Here is a 20,420-nt window from a genome sequence, read left to right on the forward strand (position 1 = left end):
GTTCCTCAGAGTTGGACAGGAGATCCCACACTGAATTATTATTATCGAGAGACAGGCTCACTGTATGTTCCCCAGGCTGGGTCAGGAGCTCACACAGTATTATTATAATTATTGAGAGACAGTCTCACTGTCTGTTCCTCAGTCTGGGACAGGAGATTACACACTGTATTATTATTATTGAGAGACAGGCTCACTGTCTGTTCCCCAGGCTGGGACAGGAGATAACACTGTATTATTATTGAGAGACAAACTCACTGTCTGTTCCTCAGGCTGGGACAGTAGGTTACACTGTATTATTATTATTGAGAGTCTGGCTCACTGTTCCCCAGGCTGGGACAGGAGATCCCACACTGTATTATTATTATTTCGAGACAGACTCACTGTCTTTTCCTCGGTCTGGGACAGATGGTCACACACTGTATTATTATTGAGACAGGCTCACTGTCTGTTCCTCAGGCTGGGACAGTAGATCACATTGTATTATTATTATTAATATTATTGAGAGTCTGGCACACTGTTCCCCAGGCTGGGACAGGAGATCCCACACTGTATTATTATTATTTTGAGACAGGCTCACTGTTTGTTCCTCAGGCTGGGACAGGAGATCAGACACTGTATTATTATTATTATTATAGTGAGACAGGCTCACTGTATATTCCCCAGGCTGGGACAGGAGGTCATATATTATATTATTATTATAGAGAGACAGGCTCACTGTATGTTCCACAAGCTGAGACAGGAATTCACACTGTATTATTATTATTGAGAGACAGACTCACTATCTTTTCCTCAGTCTGGGACAGTTGGTCACATACTGTATTATTATTATTGAGAGACAGTCTCACTGTTCCTCATGCTGGGACAGTAGATCACACTGTATTATTATTACTAAGAGTCTGGCTCACTGTTCCCCTGGCTGGGACAGGAGATCACACACTGTATTATTATTATTGAGAGACAGGCTTACTCGCTGTTCCACAGGCTGAGACAGGACATCACATATTGTATTATTATTATTGATTGACAGGCTCACTGTTCCTCAGGCTGGGTCAGGAGATAACACACTGTATTATTATTATTGAGAGACGGGCTCACTGTCTGTTCCTCTGGCTGGGACAGGGGATCACACACTGTATTATTTTTATTGAGAGACAGGCTCACTGTCTGTTCCTCAGGCTGGGACAGAGGATCACACACTGTATTATTATTGAGAGACAGGCTCACTCTCTGTTCCTCAGGCTGGGGCAGGAGATCACACACTGTATTATTATTATTGACAGATAGGCTGACTGTCTGTTCCTCAGAATGGGACAGGAGATCACACATTGTATTACTATTATTGACAGATAGGCTCACTGTGTCTTCGCTTGGGCTTGAACAGGAGATCACACACTGGATTATTATTATTATTGAGAGACAGGCTCACTGTCTGTTCCCCAGGCTGGAGCAGGAGATCACATACTGTAATATTATTATTGATTGACAGGCACACTGTTCCTCAGGCTGGGACAGGAGATTGCACCCTGTATTATTATTATTGACAGATAGGCACACTGTGTCGTCGTTTGGGCTGGGACAGGAGATCACACACTGTATTATTATTACTGAGAGAGAGGCTCACTGTCTGTTCCTCAGGCTGGGACAGGAGATCACACACTGTATTATTAGTATTGAGAGACAGGCTCTCTGTCTGTTCCTCAGGCTGGGACAAGAGATCACACACTGTATTATTATTATTGTGAAACAGGCTCACGGTTTTTTTTCCCGGGCTGGGAGAGAAGATCACACTGTATTATTATTATTATTGAGAGTCTGGCTCACTGTTCCCCAGGCTGGGACAGGAGATCCCACACAATATTATTATTATTGAGAGACATGCTCACTGTTTGTTCCTCAGACTGGGACAGGACATCCCACACTGTATTACTATTATTGACAGATAGGCTCACTGTGTCTTCGCTTGGGCTTGAACAGGAGATCACACACTGGACGCAGAGCCGATCATTTGCAATTGGGCTGTGCCGACAGACCAGGACGAGCTCTGTCGGCTCAAAAGCAGCGCAGGACCTGCAAGAACAACAGAAAGATTAGCATCCAGCGGGGGCTTCTTAGTGAGCCCAAGATCTCATCAAGAATCGGCTCCAGCAACAGGGCTGGGCGCATTGTTCCATTCTCTGACCACTCTCGGTGTAAACAAGTCCCTCCTGGTCTCTGCTTGAATTGCACTTTCCTGCGTTTGCTTTGGTGTAACTGGCTTCCCCTGCATGGGCGAATGTGTAGAAGATCCTTAGTAAGTCATTGAAGAAAACCGAGAAGAGGTCGGAGTGGCCTCTGTCGTTCATCAACGATCCAGTCAGGCAGTACTCCTCTGTAAAGCGCCGTTCGTTCACATCGATTGGCTTTTTTTTGCCTTCATTCGTACAAGTAGTAAAAGCAGACGCCCCTATTCTGCCGTGACTCGGTTGCGGCTACAACGCAAAGTACTGACCACTATACGATCACGGCGAGTTACCGAGACACACGTGGCAGGGCGGAAAAGGCTGTGCTCTCTTCGTGTGACATAATTCGGAAAAGTACTGACGTTGCATTTCAACTGAGCCCCAGTATACATCGACCCTTCGACACTCTGAGTGACAACTCTCTTGCGTGTTTTCTCATATTTATGTAGTTTGCTTGCATGATGCCCGGAACAGCGGGGTTGTGTGCTCCCATATGGTCTAGCGGTTAGGATTCCTGGTTTTCACCCAGGCGGCCCGGGTTCGACTCCCGGTATGGGAACGTGTCCGTTTTGCCTCCTGCTTTCCAAAAGATCAGCACCGTGTACGAAAGAGCCGCATTAAAACTACTCGAACGTGCAAAACGTGCGAGAAGAGGGGGCGCTTGTTTCCAACCGAAACTTCTCGCGTGTGAGACGAGCTGATCATCGCTGTGGGAGGGTTACTCTGGTAGACAGGGCTGACCTTCGGCAATAGGATTTATACTCTCCAAGATGATATTTGCACTTTCTGGAGAGGCGATTTTCTCCACTTCAGTAGCCCGATTTCGTCGATTGCGTGGAGAGGGCTGTAGAATGTGGCGCCGCCTTTCCTGCTCCGTCCATGACAGGCGTGCTGGTCTCTGGAGAGAGAGCACGGTCCATCAGCGCACTCCAATAAAGGCACTGGAACCAGCTGAATCGCATTGGCGAAGCTCAGCGCTGGGCCGCTGGGCATGGTTTACCACCGTTTCCATAGTGTAGTGGTTATCACGTTCGCCTCCCACGCGAAAAGTCCCCTGTTCGAAACCAGGCGGAAACAGACTTCTTTTGTCGCCACGCTGTGATCGAACAGACCCACTCACCTCTTAGTGTGGCGGGATCTGCACAGTGCAGGTCGCAGCGCATCCTGCTTTCACTTCAATGCGCGTCCTGATGTACCCCGGTCTCCCGCGTGACAGGTGGGGACAGGTGACAGGTCCTATACTAACGAGGAAGACATCGCTCTCTCCGACCCCCGGCATCGTGTCCCGACCCACCGTGCTGGAAGCCGACGCGTGCTGTGATTCCTTTACGGAGCAGAAATGACAACCGAGGAGCCGAGAGATCATTTCAGCATTTCGCGTCTGAACGGAAAACACAAACGACCAACTCGGAATGACTTGCCTTTGACGCTTTTCAAAGCGTTCTTTGTGCACGATGACTGCGCCGCCTAGCAGATACAAATGGGTTGTACAACTTTGAACTAGCAAATGGAAGAGGGCTGAAGTAAGAGACAAGATGTAAAAAGGGTTAACTTAAGTCAATTCTGCCTGAAAATTAGACTTCTAAGCAACAGGGGTTTATGGCAGGAAAGGGGGTTAACTGATAAGGATTCCAGATGCGAGGGGGCATAATCTTAAACTGACCATTTGGCCAGGGTCTCTTAACTGGCCAAATACCATGACCCCCCCCCCCCCCTTACCATAACACCGAATGATGTCTGAAGCAGCAAGGAAGGACTATATAACCTGAAAGTTTGTACCGGCACATCGAAGAATACTTCGGTTTTGTTGTTTCTTGTGGGAAAAAAGTCCCGACTCTCTCTGATCGATTGGGAAATCTCTGCTCCCTGCGAGAATCGCCTGAGATGACGGAGTAAACGTGAGTTCCTGAATTCCTCTGGCCCGGGGAAGACACCGGTGTATGTAATGGGTGGTTTGCTGTAAGCCCAGAATTTGGTGTGGCAGGCAGTCTGCGGTATTGTGTACAGGCGTTCGAAGCTGGTGTAGGCATCCCACACTGACAGATGAAGAAACTGAGTCTCTTTAGTCTGAAGGGAGTGTCTCACACTGACAGGCCGGAGGAACTGAGTCTCTTTAGTCTGAAGGGAGTGTCTCACACTGACAGATTGAAGAAACTGAGTCTCTTTAGTCTGAAGGGAGTGTCTCACACTGACAGGCCGGAGGAACTGAGTCTCTTTAGTCTGAAAGGAGTGTCTCACACTGACAGATTGAAGAAACTGAGTCTCTTTAGTCTGAAGGGAGTGAACCCAGGTGCCCTGTGCTGAGCCAGGATCAGGGTGGAGTGGCGATTGCCATGATCCGGCGAGCACAAAGCTTCATCAGCTGCCCTTTGCCACAGGAGGTAAGAGGATGTCCAGTGATGACGGGCTTCCCTGTCCGTCGTGGCAGTGAACAGGTCCTGGTTACAGGATCACTAAAAAAGGAAATAAAGACTGAAATCAGATCCGACCCACCATGCTGCCATGGCGACGGTGCACTGCCCAGTGAAAGTGGCAGCCTGTCCCTGGACTGTGGGTGGAAACTGGAGCACCTGGAGGAAACCCCCACAGACCAGGGAGAGAACATGCAAACTCCACACAGACAGCACCCACAGCCCAGGTCCAGCACTGTGAAGCATGCCCGACGATGCGGAAGGGCTTTTACAAATGAGTGTGTAACTCACACTGGTGCCCAGGATGGCCTGCTACCGGATCGCAACCTAATTTTCTTAATGCAGTTTGTTCGAAGCGGTTTGCAGGAGCTGGAGGTGAGGACTGAGCTGGGGTCCAGTGTGCGAGAGTGACTGCTGATGTCGTGTGTGTGTGTGTGTGTGTGTGTGTGTGTCTGGATCATTGTGAGCGCCGTCAGGTTTGTGTATTTGTTTAAACAAGAGGACATGTCTGTGCGGGTCTGACTCTGTGTGAGGGTGCAGCTCTAACTGTGCGCGCGCGGGCCTGTCTATCTCTCTACAATGCATGAGGGGCTAAATCTGCCTCCGAGAACCCGACTTTTCAGAAGAAAAATCTATGAAAAGGCACGGCCTGGCCCTCTTCTCTTGCTCCCGACGTATAACACACTGGGGGATGAAGCTGGTGTCTTCAGCTGTAACCCTAGCTATTTATGCAAACAGCTCTTTTATGAAAAGCAGCTCTAGGCCTAGACAAGAGGAACAGATAAAACAAATCTTGGATTTATGGCTTATTCAAAGCAGACTGAGCGCTGCTATACTGTATGTAGGAGCCAGAGATGAAGAATGAGCTATTTAAGGAAATCAGGAGTGTGAGAGAGGGAGTGTGTGTTTTTCCTCCCAGTAGAGAAGGCTTGTGGTTCTTTATGCTTTTCTGCACAGGCTGCCAACGTGAGTACGTGTTGGGTTCTTGGTTTGAATGCTCGAGTTGTCAGGCTGGCGTTTTTTGTTCCTGTTGGAGCCCATAATTGTGAACAAGGCGCTTGAGGACGTCTCTGTGCGGGTGTGCATTTGTAATGAGGTGTGTGTGCCTCTCTGTTTCAGTATAAAAAATGCATTTAAGACATTCAGCCTTTTCATGTTCCTAATATTCTTTCCTTCTTGACCATAAGAACTAAGGTGGCTGCTGGAAGAGGTGTTAGTGGGGCCAGCAGGGGGTGCTCACCCTGCGGTCTGTGTGGGTCCTAATGCCCCAGTATAGTGATGGGGACACTGGACTGTAAACAGGCGCCGTCCTTCGGATGAGACGTAAAACCGAGGTCCTGACTCTCTGTGGTCATTAAAAATCCCAGGGTGTTTCTCGAAAAGAGTAGGGGTTTTACCCCAGTGTCCTGGCCAAATTTCCCATTGACCCTTACCAATTATGGCCTCCTAGTAACCCCCATTTATGAATTGGCTTCATAACTCTGCTCTCCTCCCCACTGATAGCTGGTGTGTTGGGAGCGTTCTGGCGCACTATGGCTGCCATCGCATCATCCAGGTGGGGGCTGCACATTGGTGGTGGTGGAGGGGAGTCCCCATGTCCTGCAAAGCGCTTTGAGTGGAGTGTCCAGAAAAGCACTATATAAGTGTAAGCAATTATTATTAATTATAATGTAGTAAGTCCATTGTCCACTCCATTGCAAGGCATACACAACACAAACACCAGGAACAATTATCTCAGAAGCCAGTTAACCTCCCAGAAGAAATAAAAGGTGTTAAAAGTAAGTATCTCCTTTAGGTGAGGACAGACTGGATCAAACGAAAACAACATTTGAAGTGAATTGCAAATATATTGAGTTGTGATGCAACTGTAACTTGAACCTAACATGACTGGGTGGTGCATTTTTGAAATTGCATTTTCACAGCTGAAATACAAAATGAAGCTGATCGCAGTCCAAACTCAAGGTATTGTTGTAAAACTAAATATTCAACATGTTTCTACCTGTCCCTTTTCAGCTCACTCAGAAGTCCACAGCCTGCAGCCTCTCTGGTCCAGTGGAGGTGCTGTTTGATCCTGCAGGATCTGTCCAGTCTCACATAGTCTTACTGAGCAGCGCAGGGCTCCCTGGCCCCAGGTACGAACAGTGAGTGTCAGTGCAGAACAGCTCTCTGATACTCCGCTCCCTCACTCCAGCTGATCAGGGGAGCTACACAGTGAGGGACCTTAAGGGAAGCACTATCAGCACTGTGATCATCACTGTGGGAGGAGAATGAATTCTGGTATCCGAGAGCTTTTTACAGAATGAGGCTGGAAAACGTGGAGTGTAGCTTGTGCCTGGCCTGAACCCTCTCCAATGGCTGAGCGATGTGTATCTGCAGCTCTTGCAATGCAGCTCAGCACTTGCAATGGAACTACACCCTGAATCAGGACAGTGTGGGGGGCAGTGCACTATGGGAGTTGTAGTTCCTGCCAATTGGGGAAACGCCCCTCAGGACTACATTTTCACATTGGCTGTCCACACGTGGCTTCGCACTCCCGGAAAACGTCCCCACGCTTATGTCCATGCTTACTTTTCCAGGCACCAGAAGCCAGGCACATAGGTGCCTGCAGGATTATTTTGCTCCAGAAATGGGAAAAAAAATTAAGAGCATAATCTGACATGCAAAACTCCCCTTTATTCGAAAACAAATAAATAACTTTATTTGTTTTCGTGCAGCTGCTGCTGCTGTATTTTTTTATTTTGAGGGGTTGTGGGTCACCCGGTCTGCGGCTCACCTCTTACCCCCGGGGCAGGCAAGCCAAGCGCAGATCCCTGGGTCTGTCGCCGTCAGCAAAGGTGCGCTGTCGGGGGATAGGTGGTGGCCTCTGCTCTGCTGCTGGGCAGTCTCTGCTGGGGGTGGGAGCTGAGGTAAATGGAGGAGTAGAGCACTGTGGTCTCTTCTTCCTGCTCGCAGAGAGACAGACACACACACACAGAGGTGTGCTGAGCTCAGCTCAAGAGCTCTTGATCTTGTCTATTCTTGTATATGCCTCCAGGAAACTCACAGTACGCACACAGAGCAAGGACAGCTGAGGTTCCACACACAGACACACTGAGACTCAGCTGGAGTCAGATGAGCTGTTAATCAACTTTCATTTAAAAACACCTTCTTATGTAGCAGCACATAGAGTAAACTCTCAGTGTACAGACACACTAAAGACCAGAGATTCAACACACTTCAGCTTGAGTGAGGCTGGAGTCAGATGAGCTGTTGACAAACTCATTTTCTCTCAGATACACTTACTTATGGACCAGCACACTTAGTAATCTAACAGTTTGCACGCGGAGCAAAGACCCGAGATTACACACACACACACTGAGACTCAGCTTGAGTGACGCTGGAGTCAGATGAGCTGTCAACAAACTCATTTTCACTCAGATACCCCTCCAGCTTCCTGTATACCAGCACCCACAGTCGTCTTGCAGTTTACAGACAGAGCCAAGCAAAATGAGACTCCACACAGACACAGCAAGACTCAGCTTGAGTGAGGCTGGAGTCAGACGAGCTGTTAATAAACTTGCTTTAATTTCAAAACACCTTCTGATGTAGCAGCACATAGAGTAAACTCTCAGTGTAAAGACACACTAAAGACCAGAGATTCAACACCCACACACACTGAGACTCAGCTTGAGTGAGGCTGGAGTCAGATGAGCTGTTGAGAAACATACTTTTTCTCAGATACCCCTCCACCTTCCTGTATACCAGCACCCACAGGAATCTCACTGTGTACAGACGCAGCAGATACACTTACTTATGGACCAGCACACATAGTAATCTAACAGTTTGCACGCGGAGCAAGGACACAAGATTACACACACACACACACACTCACACACTCACAGAGGATAACACGCCCAGGCTTATTCTACGCAGAGCTTGTCTTTGCTGAGCCAGAATGAGTCGCGGTTTCCTCCCACGTGTCTGAGCTTGTGTTCTGGTCGGAGCTGAAGTTGTGGGTCAGCGTGTGTGTGTGGAATCTGCTGTCTTGTTCTGTCTGCATACTGACAAAGAAGACAAGCTCTGCGTAGAATAACAGTTAGTTATCCTTTGTATCTGCGTGTGTGTGTGGAGTCTGTGGTCTTTGCTCTGTCTGCATACTGACAAAGAAGACAAGCTCTGCGTAGAATAACAGTCAGTTATCCTTTGTATCTGTGTGTGTGTGTGTGTGTGTGTGTGTGTGTGTGTGTGTGTGTGTGTGTGTGTGTGTGTGTGGAGTCTGTGGTCTTTGCTCTGTCTGCATACTGACAAAGAAAACAAGCTCTGCGTAGAATAACAGTGTGCTATCCTCTGTATGTGTGTGTGTGTGTGTCTGTGTGTAATCTCGGGTGTTAGGTCCGTGTGCAAACTGTTAGATTACCAGGTGTGCATAATGTGAGTTTAGTATGTGTGCTGGTCCATAAGAAGGTGTTTTGAAATGAAAGCAAGTTTATTAACAGCTCGTCTGACTCCAGCCTCACTCAAGCTGAGTCTTGCTGTGTCTGTGTGGAGTCTCATTTTGCTTGGCTCTGTCTGTAAACTGCAAGACGACTGTGGGTGCTGGTATACAGGAAGCTGGAGGGGTATCTGAGAGAAAGTATGTTTGTCAACAGCTCATCTGACTCCAGCTGAGTCTCAGTGTGTGTGTCTCTGTGTGTGTGTGGTCTTTACTGTGTCTGTATACTGTGAGTTTACTCTACATAAGGAAGTGTATCTTGAATGAAACTGTCTTACAGACTCCTACAGTATGTCTCGGATTTCACTGCTGGCCTGGCCAGGCCAAATATCGGCGGTTGTTTTATTTGCGTGTGGTTACCGGGTCATCGTTGAGACTGTTCCCGTCCCTTTTGCTCCGCCTGTTTCCCGCGGCTCTTCGGTGGCGGCCACAAGGACAGATGGAGGGACAGAAATGAAGAAGCATTATGATGAGAAGCCTGCTTTCAGTGCACTGACTGAGCTCTGGGGAGTGTCCTACAGGGACAGGAGGTGGAGGAAGTGAAGGGTCTCCTGTCCCGATCGGTGGATCGCATTCAGACTAAAGAGGTTCAGTTCCTTCAGACTAAAAAGACTCAGTTCCTCCAGCCTGTCAGTGTGGGACAGTCCCTTTGGACTGAAGAGACTCAGTTCCTCCAGCCTGGCAGTATGGGACACTCCCTTCAGACTAAAGAGACTCAGTTCCTCTGGCCTGGCAGTGTGGGACACTCCCTTCAGACTAAAGAGACTCAGTTCCTCCAGCCTGGCAGTACTGTATAGTTCTTTCCCTTAAGAATGAAGAACAATATCTATTTCAGAACGTGGGCACAGTACTCCGGTCTGATCGAGAGGTGCTCTGACCTGGTCGGTGGGAGAGGCAGTAGGTGCAGCAGGAGCAGATCACAGCCAGCGTCACAGCTGTGCAGCCCTGTCTTATGATCCCTGCCTCCCAGCAACGAAGGCGTAGTCTTAGTTCATTAGTCTACCTATCATTGTACGCTTTCACCACCACACCTATGTCTCATCTTGTATTTAAGCACTAGTCTTTCCCTACCTCCTCGCACAGTATTGGTTTTCCTTTCGAGCTACTTAGTTGCGCTACGCCTTCTACCTCTTCGTACTGTTCAGGTTCCGACTTTGTTTTCTCCCCTTTTACTACGTTTTTTGGATTACGGTCTGGCTTTCGCTTCTCTCTCCCTGTTTGGATCACTGGCTTCCCCTGGACTCTCAGCTCTCTCCTTCGACTACGGTATTTGGATCACGACTTGTCTCTATCGGCTCCTGCAAGTGGGTTCATTAGTTGGTTTCGGTTTCACTGGCCGAATCCTTAACAGAATACTGAGCCACTTAACATGGACCCAGCGGAGCAAGAGGAATTTTGCTCGGTTTTGGATCAGCACTGGCAAGCCTTACTCCAGTTACAGGCTTCCGTCCAACAGATTTCAGCACCTGTCGGCAATGCCGCCTACCAGTAATAGTGAAAGTAACGCTGGAGCTGCCGCTTCGGCTCCGCCCCCGCCAGCTTCTACACCCGCTCCTCGACCTCTTCCACTTACACCACCTGACAGGTTTGACGGCAACCCTACGAGATGTCGGGGCTTATTAGCACAGTGTGCGCTGGTTTTCAGGCTCCATCCGGAAACTTTTTTTTCTCCTCAAGACAAGATTGCCTTCGTAGTTTCTCTGTTAACTGGCCGTGCTCTGGATTGGGCAACTGCCCTACTAGATCGCAGGGCTCCTGAGGTACAGGACTATGATCTCTTTTTAGAGAAATTTAAGGGGGTTTTTTGTCGTTCCTCAGCTGGACAAGACTCCGCCTACCGCCTCTCATCTATCCGCCAGGGCCGCAGGTCTGCACAGGATTATGCCATAGACGTTCGAGTAGCAGCAGCAGAGACTCACTGGGAGGATGAGGTCCTAATTTTTCTTTTTCTGCAAAGGTTATGTGAAGAAATAATCACCTGGTAACACCTCCGTCTCATCTTGTATTTAAGCACTAGTCTTTCCCTACCTCCTCGCTCAGTATTGGTTTTCCTTTCGAGCTACTTAGTTGCGCTACGCCTTCTACCTCTTCGTACTGTTCAGGTTCCGACTTTGCTTTCTCCCCTTTTACTACGTTTTTTGGATTACGGCTCGGCTTCGGTTGCTCCCTCTCAGTTTGGATCTCTGGCTTCCCCTGGACTCTCGGCTCTCTCCTTCGTCTACGGTATTTGGATCACGACTTGTCTCTATCGGCTCCTGCAAGTGGGTTCATTACTTGGTTTCGGTTTCACTGGCCGAATCCTTAACAAGTAGCTAAATACACAGGTCACACTGCTCCAGTTGAGGCTCAAACTCACAACCTCAGCATGACTCTGCTGTGCATTGCTGTATAAGCACCGCACGCTGACCGACTGCGCCACTGGAGCTGTTTAACACCCTCTCCTCATACAGACTGCCGCTGCAGAAACACAGGCTACAAACAGGGTTTCGGTTGTGGATTCATCTCCACATGGGGGGAAAGGGACAGTAAAATAGCAAGGAAAATACAAGAGAAGAAACTGAAAGAATTGTGCTCACTGCAAAGAAGGAAGGAAAGAGGTGGCCGGATACGTAAAACAGCTCCGCAGATAATTTGTAACGACATTCTTTGGTGACAATCAGCGGTCGGATTTCTCTTCAGGTTCAGCTCTGCAGTATGAACGTACATTCTCCGAGATTGGTTAGTTATATGTGATCAGCTGATATTAAATAGGACTAATAAGAATCAATACAATTGATGTCTGGCAAAGGCAAATAACCTTTGTACATGATCTGGAATGTGACTGGTTAAATTTCAGCACAGTTGCTACCCCCTTTATAAAGGGTGTGCACACTTATACAACCAAGACATTGAAAGTTTTTTTTTTATTATTGTTCCAAAAAATGTTCCATTTGTTTTCTTTCTTAAATGTTGTTGATTAAAAGATCTTATTAAGTGTGAAAAAATCTGATTGTGAAAAGGTCAAATTCTTAGTGAAAAATTCAGTAATGTGAGGAAAGATGAATTGTGGGAGCCGCTTGACTCCTCGTGTCGTTCTGTATTTCTCTCTCATTCTGCTGGGAGTGGCGCCGTCACTTCTGGATAAAGTCTGTCAGTGGTCATTGCAGATGGGTCAGGTATGAATGCACTTCGGCACAAGAAGAGACATGTGACTTGCGAGTATCCCGGCAGTGTTTTCTTTTTTTCTAGAGCCCGGATAGCTCAGTTGGTAGCGCATAAGAATTTTAATGTGAGGGTCCAGGGTTCAAGTCCTTGTTTGGGCGGTTGTGCTTTTCTTCAATCTATTGTGAATGTCATTCTAAATTGTCTTTTATCTTTCCCTCTTCTAGCTGTACTGTGGTTATTTTAAATGTTCATCACTTGTATTTTCTTTAGTGTTTCCTTTCACAAACCGAAAATGTTCAAGGTGATCTTCTCACCACACTCCATGTAGATAAATTAAAAGAAATCACAGTAGAGTAAAGGACACGCAGTGAGGAGCTCCCGCAGTGAGTGCTCTTGAATACGACAAGAGGAAAGGCACACTGCACATCTGCGGAACATCGCAAAGTAATTTTTTTTTTATTAAAGGTTCAAGGAAACCTGAATATGTTTGCTAGAAGTATTTAAGAATCACAGTCAACTCGAGTACGATTGCTGCACAGATCTGCCATGTGAAATTAGAATACTGTTTGTGCGTTGTATAAAATACGCTGTTCAAAGCTTTTCTAAAACTACAGAGATACGTTTCGGAATGCGTCTTCCTGTAAAAATAAAATCTCTACACGGGTGCTATAAGCAGAGTCTGAAGCCTGCTTAACAGAAGAACTATGTTCAGACGGCCAAAGAATTGAATATTTCACCAAGTGAGAGAAAGCATCTCAGAAAAAGGAGCTCCATCTCTTCGAGGGCGTGAGTTGGAATCCCACTGCTGCCCAGTATCTCCTTGTTAAGAATCATGGTTTTGTTGTTGTAGATTCTGCGTGATTAAATCAGTTTCATTAGAATTAATTTGAACAGTCATATTTGTTTTATTCCTCCTACCATGGCAATTTGTGCTCAAAGATTTAACTTTTTTGTATTTTAAAAAACGTGCTAGCCTTGATGGGAAAGTAAGCGGCACCGCAGGCGTGGTGGCCAAGTGGTAAGGCGTCGGTATCAATAAGGTCAATAATCTGTTAAACATTTTATGCCATTTTTCCCATAGATGATGTTCACGTTGGAACAGTGAGAAAGGCGTGCCTGGATGCGCTTGAACCATCACCTTACTATCATTTGAGTCCCAACCTGACCGCACTAAGCAATTGTACCACAGAGACTCCAACAAGTTGGTTTTCTCCATTTGCAGTTTTGGGTAAAAAATAATCTGCACTTTAAAGCAAGTATTGTATTTCAAATTTTGCAAATTTCTTGAAAAATGTTGTTTCAGAGAGAAACTGAGTAGACAGGAATAGCCCAGTCAGTAGAATATCAAACTTTTTATCTGTAGGTCTCTAGTCAGGCGACTGATTTTCTTGCAACTACTGTGAACCTGCAAAATAGATGGTCTTTTGTCCCTCAGTTTTTCAAGTTGTTCTATGAATGTTTAAAATATTCAATATTTTTCATGCTCTTAAGCACTTTCTGTCACAAAGTTTCTGGTGTTCTTGGTGCTGTGCTGCACGTAGATAATGTAGACGAGAGCACAGGTAACAATACAGGACAAGCAGTGAGGATATCCCGTAGCTTTCAACTCAGTGCAGAGTCCAGAGGGAAGCCTAGGTTGCTAAACAATCAACAGGTATCTAATAATGACGTTCACAAAGGTGACAATACGTTTTTTTCAACATATCCTTACATTTACTCATACAGCACAACATATTTTCTATACCCTCAAATCATCAATGTAACGACTTTCTCGTGAGAAACACAAGTATAGAGTGAAATCACAATAACTTATAAAACAAATCTATTCAAACGCCCAGATATGACAGAACACACCCCTTTAAATATGTATTTCCTTTATTTCAGTTTTCTTCCCTCCCCAGGATACCTGAAAATTCACTATCACATATTAAAGGCTGTACATGTAATACATCTACTAATAAAGATGGACATTAAAGTAAATTATTAATAAATTACACTTTTCATGAAGGCATGTATTGATAAAATTATTGTGAATAATTGTGGTGTCTGGAAAGCAATTTTAGTTAAATATAACAATTTTCAGGCAAGTGGTGCATAAGCTCGTTATTTAGACACTAAATTATTTCCACTGCATTCACAACAGTTCTAATGTGTTTGCTTGTTCTGCATAGTCTGCTACTGAGTTGTTTTCCAAACTGAAACCTATAAGAACATTATTCAAGATGCACCATGGCCCAGAATCGTTCATTGGGACTAGGATTAATATCAATTGAAAGTACTCCAGAATAAAAGATTTAACCTGAATATTAAAAGAGTAGGAAAGTAATAAAACAACACAATAACATCTTGACTTCCAATCTTCTTCCTGGTTCAGGCCATGTAAAATGACATAATCATTGGAGTCATGCCGAGGTTGTGAGTTTAAGCCTCGCCTGGAGCAGCCTGTTTTTCTGTCTTGACAGGTAAACAGTGGTTTGTGTTATTTGCTAAAGAGGATTCTGGATTAATTGTGCTCCTCCTGGGAGTGGTAAAGATGAGAAGTTCATGAGGCTGGTGGTAAATATCCTGTTCAGGAATATCGGGGTTGTAGGGGGTCAGATCTATAGATGTAGTAAACACATTAGTGGAGACGGTGTGTCTGCTCTCCATGAGAGAGCCGGGCGGGAAGAATAATCTGTGGTCTGGGAAGAAGAGACCCTCGTTGGAAGAGCGGCGCTCCTCACAGGAGAGAATGAAAACAATCTTTTTCAGGGACGCTGATTTTTCTCTTTGGGTGAATTAAAAGCATTTTCGTGGCGCAACGGTAGCGCGTCTGACTCCAGATCAGAAGGTTGCGTGTTCAAATCACGTCAAGGTCAGCTGATGTGTTTGCAGGTGCTGCTGGTGCCGAACCCGGAATTTACACCATGCAGTCGGGTTTTAGCTGTACACCACCTAGGTAATCCGAATGAAGTTACAGAACACCCAGTCAGGATCTTATGCAGCATTTCATCTTGAACACGACAAGAGAAAAGGCACACTGCACATCCGCGAAACATCGCGTCCGACTTTAGAGACAGTGACATCAGAGAATGGAAGTTTCAAACCGCTTTTCTGTTACAGGTTCAAGCAAACCTGAAAGTTAGGGAGTGTTTGGTCACTTTTGTATGAAAAAGTGTCTGAAGCCTGTAATTATAATTTGCCCTTCTTTTAATTGTGGTTGAAATCCACTCCCATGTACCAAGACCTTACAGTATATTCATGTTTACTTAAATGACTAACTATTGGACTATTGGACATTAGTTGGTGTTTTTTTTTTTGTAACGATTTGCTATTTCATGCAGGAAAGAAAGGAACCCAGACCCAACGTTTGCTTTCAGGTGGGGTTCATTTACATAACAGACATCTATTTCTGAGGAGCCTGATTTGAATCACACAACCCCGGTAGAAGTCGAATCGACAATCTTATAAACCGAAATCAGACGCGTTATCCATTAAACCACTAGCCCGTCACGTAAATTAATTGCACCATGGTGAGTTCAGTACCGCTACTAGTAATACCCCACCCCCATCTTAAATTTCTAAGTGAGAAACGTGTTTTCTACATTTTTTTTAGTTTTAAAAAATCATCACTTTTAAGCAGACAAAGCCTTTATGTGTCGCTCTGAATTTCTAATTGATTTAGAATTCCAAGACAAAAGCGTTTCGTTCCACAGCGGCGTGAAATGATCACGTCTTTCACTCTACTTCTCTCTAGTAGTAAAGCAGACCTTGCTTGGTGAGCATTTGCTCCGGTAAATTAGGTCACTTTTCATGTTAACTCACTTCTTCTAAACACAACATTTCCCGGTGCATGTTTTCTCCATGAAAAAAAGACATGTGCATGTGCATGTTTTCCCTTACATGATTTCTCGTTTTGTTTCATCAAAGTGTACAGAAAGAAGAAAGAAAGGAAAAGTGTCGTTAATGAACTCTGTCCCCCTTGGGAGATGTCAAGCGCATTGGACATGAAAAGTGCCCAATAAAAGCCATTTCTCTTCATTTCTCTTACGGTCAGGGCTCCTGTTCCGTGTAAAGGAGGCAGCTTGCTCAGCCGGCAGACTCAGGGCTTCGTGAACGCAGATGGCTCAGAGCGGTGTGTCCAAGCGGCTATAAAAGAGGAGAATTCTGCCGGCACAGTAGCTGAGTCGGTTTAAGTACCTGTCTCGTTAACTGGAGATCCGGGCTCCACATCCCAGCTGTTCCTGTCTTTTTGTGCAGAAACTACCATCTTGGACAACCGCATAGGGCTTGATTTAGTTTAAAGCATGAATGCATTTCCTTTCTGCAACAACTTGTTTTTCAAGAAATTCATACAGCTTGTGAAAAATGAAATGTAATTCTTGGCTATCAGAGCAGTAGGAATATTGCCGACTGGCAAGAAAATGCAAGCAATGTTTATTTTTTGACCGGAAAGGTGCGAATGGAGAAAAGCTTCTCTCATCAGTCTCTGTGGCGCAATCGGCGAGCGCGTTCGGCTGTTAACTGAAAGGTTGGTGGTTCAAACCCACCCAGGGACGATCTTCTTATTATTGTCAATGTAAACACTGTCTCCGCTAAAGCCGAAACCTTAACCCTCTTTATATTTGCAGAAAATGCGAGTCTTTTGCCCGTGTCCAACAACAACAGTTGAGACCGGGGAAGTCCAATAGTGATCAACACCGCAACTCCCCAGAAATCCATATTCACCCTTGGAAAAGTATCTTTGAATGGCTGGCGGGAGATATCATTTATACTCCTGTTGCGTCCTCTGCTAAAAGAGTTTAGAAATACAACGCAGATTTGTTTGAGAATTTGACAAGCACTGTTACAGTACGATAGCACTGTGAAGTTGGATGTTGATATTTTGATATATTTACCTTAATTTTAACATAAATGTAAACATACATGCTGTACAATCTATGCTGTACAATCAAACACAGGTATATTTTGAGTCTCATGCTGATCGTCCTGTGGATCCAAAAGAAAATGTTAAAGCTGATACATTTTCGATTGGAATTTGCATCTAGCTACAACGTCCCTGGATAAGAGATTTTATTAGGTGCGTGCAATCGGTATCTTTTACTTTATGTATGGTAGTGGAAATAGTTTTAAAAATGTTTTCTAAAGAAGATTGTATTGCCAGGACCTGCCTTTAGCGCTCAGTAGCGATGACGCTGTTGATATAGATGGAGAAGAAATGTAAGATGAATTGATGATCTAAGCTAAAATAGCCCTAACACGCCTCCTGTAACAGTGTTTGTATTCATAGCAAGTAATATTCTTTTTCAAAACCGAACGTTGCTTTTGCATTTAGTGTTATGTAACCATTAGCGGTTTCGGTAGCTTCTGAAGAGCGCACTTTTCCAAACTGAAGCCTATAAGAACATTATTCAAGACGCACCATGGCCCAGAATCGTTAATCGGGACTAGGATTAACATCAATTAAAAGTACTCCAAAATAAAAGATTTGACAGAAAAATTAAAAGTGTAGGCAAGTATTAAAACAACACCATAACTTCTTGACTTCCAATCTCTTTCCTGGTTCAAGCCATGTAAATGACATAATCAGTGGAGTCATGCCGAGGTTGTGAGTTTAAGCCTCACTTGGAGCAGCCTGGTTTTCTGTCTTGACAGGTAAACTGTGGTTTGTGTTATTTGATAAATAGAGAGAGGATTCTGTGCTAATTGTTCTCCTCCTGGGAGAGGTCAAGATGAGAAGTTCACGAGGCTGGTGGTAAATATCCTGCCCAGGAATATCGGGGCTGTAGGGGGTCAAATCTATAGATGTAGTGAAGACATAAGTGGAGATGGTGTGTCTGCTATCTGTGTGAGAGCTGGGCAGGAAGAATAATCTATGGTCTGGGAAGAAGAGACCCTCGTTGGAAGAGTGGCGCTCCTCACAGGAGAGAATGAAAAATAAATCTTTTTCAGGGACGCTGATTTTTCTTTTTGGGAAAATTAAAAGCATGTTTAGCATGTGACTTCGTGGCGCAACGGTAGGGCGTCTGACTCCAAATTAGGAGCTTGCACGTTCAAATCACGTCGAGGTCAGCTCATTTGTCTGCAGGTTCTGCTGGTACCAAACCTGGAAATTACACCATGCAATTGAATTTTATCTGTACACCACATAGGTAATCACGAAGTAACAGCGCAGTACAGAACACCCAGTCAGGAGCTTATGCAGGGAATCATCTTGACCTTGCTAGGTGAGCATTTGCTCTGGTAAATTAGGTCATTTTCACGTTAACTCACTTCTTCTAAACACCACATTTCCTGGTGCACGTTTTCTCCATGTAAAAAAGACATTTTCTCGACATGATTTCTCTTTTTTTTCATCAAAGTGTACAGAAAGAAGAAAGAAAGGAAAAGCGTCATAAATGAACTCTGTCGCCCATGGGAGATGTCAAGCGCATTGGACATGAAAAGTGCCCGATAAAAGCCATGTCTGTACGTTTCTCTTAGTGTCGGGGCTCCTATTGAATGTAAAGGAGGCAACGTGCTCAGCCAGCCGACTCAGCGCTTACTGAACGCAGGTGTCTCAGAGCGGTGTGTCCAAGCGGCAGTAAAAGAGGAGAATTCTGCCGGCTCCGTGGCTTAGTTGGTTAAAGTACCTGTCTAGTTAACGGAAATCCTGGCTCCAAATCCCAGCAGCCCATCGCCTGTGTTGCACTGGACACCCTGTAAATCATCAAAAGCACATCGAGCTCCTTGGTAATGAAATTGCCGGATAAAAGCCATTTCTCATCCTTTCTCAACTTGCTCAGCGAGCAGGCTCACCGCACACCGAAGGAAGATGTGACAGAGCGGTGTGTCCAAGTGGCTGTAAAAGGGCAGTGCTTTGCTGGTGCCATGGCTTAGATGGTTAAAGCGCCTGTCTAGTGAACAGGAGATCCTGGGTTCAAATCCCACTGGTGCCTGTCTTTGTGCACTGTTTATTGTTATAGACAACATGCTTCTGCAATGGAGGTGTTCATTTCGTTTTTGGCACAACTTGTTTTTCAAGAAATCCACACATTGCGAAAGATAAAATGCTCATCTTTCTTATCAATCCAAAAGAATTACTGCCAGCTGGCAAGAAAATGACAACAATTGTTTTTTACTTTAGCCAAAAATCTGTGAATGTAGACAAAATACGACGTGTCAGTTTCTATGGCACACTCAGTCAGGGTGTCCTTCTGTTAAACACAACGTTGGTAGATCAAACGCACCCAGAGACACACTGAATTAATCCGATCTAAACATTACATCTCTAAATGTGATTGAGTTTCTTTGCACGTCCTTAGTCATCTTGATGTTTGCAGAGATTTTCAACTTTTGACACGAGTCAAACTACAAGTAAATAGTTGAGTACCTAAGTCAATATCACCGGGAATGTGAATATAAATGTAAACATCAATATTTCTGCTGTCTCCTGAGAAACACAAGTATAGAGTCAAAACATAATAAATAATACTAAAAAAAACTATTCAGTTAAGACCCAGATGTGACAAAACACATTTAAGACTTGCATCCCCTTTAAATATGTATTTCTTTAATATCAGTTCTCTTCCCTCCCCAGGATACCTGCAAACTCACTATCGCATATAAAAAGCTGTGTGTAGTCTGTGTGTATCGCCTTGTCACATCTGGGTGTTAAATTAATAGATGTGTTGTGTTATTTAATATGATTTGACTCTACGCTTGTGTTTCTCAGGAGACAGCAGAAATATTGGGGATTTGTGCCTACAGAAAATTGTGTGAACTTTACAGGCAAATGTAAGGTTATGTTAAAGAAACAAAAACTTATTGTCACCTTTTTCAACATGATTAGTTAAGACATTTGTTCGGAATAGTATATCTTCTCGTGTCTTTGGCTGTTGTCCTACAATAACGGTGGTGAAACAGCAGGAATGTGCGGAAAGAATCGGAGATGGAACAGAAGACTCATCCAGTCGATAGTAAGGTTATGTAGGACCGCACACACTACGGTGCCAGTGTTAAGTAGCCTGGTTTATACCAGGAAAGAGTAGAAACCTGAGGTCTTCTGATCCGTAATCAGACACGTTATCCATTGTGCCATTGGCGTTTGTATTGCATTCCTATAGAGCACCACATTGAGCTCAGAGCCGCTATTGGCAATACATCGCCCCGGTCAACATTTTCTCAATTAGATTAATGTGTTTTTGTACGTGTGTC

The 20,420-nt window shown here is 45.1% G+C and overlaps 3 non-coding genes across 3 annotated transcripts; all 3 read left to right on the forward strand.

The window, feature by feature from the left end:
- Positions 1 to 2,706: 2,706 nt before the first annotated feature.
- Positions 2,707 to 2,778, forward strand: trnae-uuc (transfer RNA glutamic acid (anticodon UUC)). The gene has a single exon. It is a non-coding gene; the product is annotated as a tRNA-Glu (tRNA).
- Positions 2,779 to 16,709: 13,931 nt separating this feature from the next.
- Positions 16,710 to 16,783, forward strand: trnan-guu (transfer RNA asparagine (anticodon GUU)). The gene has a single exon. It is a non-coding gene; the product is annotated as a tRNA-Asn (tRNA).
- A 2,305-nt stretch (positions 16,784 to 19,088) lies between these two features.
- trnat-agu (transfer RNA threonine (anticodon AGU)) lies at positions 19,089 to 19,162 on the forward strand. The gene has a single exon. It is a non-coding gene; the product is annotated as a tRNA-Thr (tRNA).
- Positions 19,163 to 20,420: the final 1,258 nt, after the last annotated feature.

The sequence above is a fragment of the Lepisosteus oculatus genome, chromosome 14, assembly GCF_040954835.1.
Source record: "Lepisosteus oculatus isolate fLepOcu1 chromosome 14, fLepOcu1.hap2, whole genome shotgun sequence".
Taxonomy (NCBI): domain Eukaryota; kingdom Metazoa; phylum Chordata; class Actinopteri; order Semionotiformes; family Lepisosteidae; genus Lepisosteus; species Lepisosteus oculatus.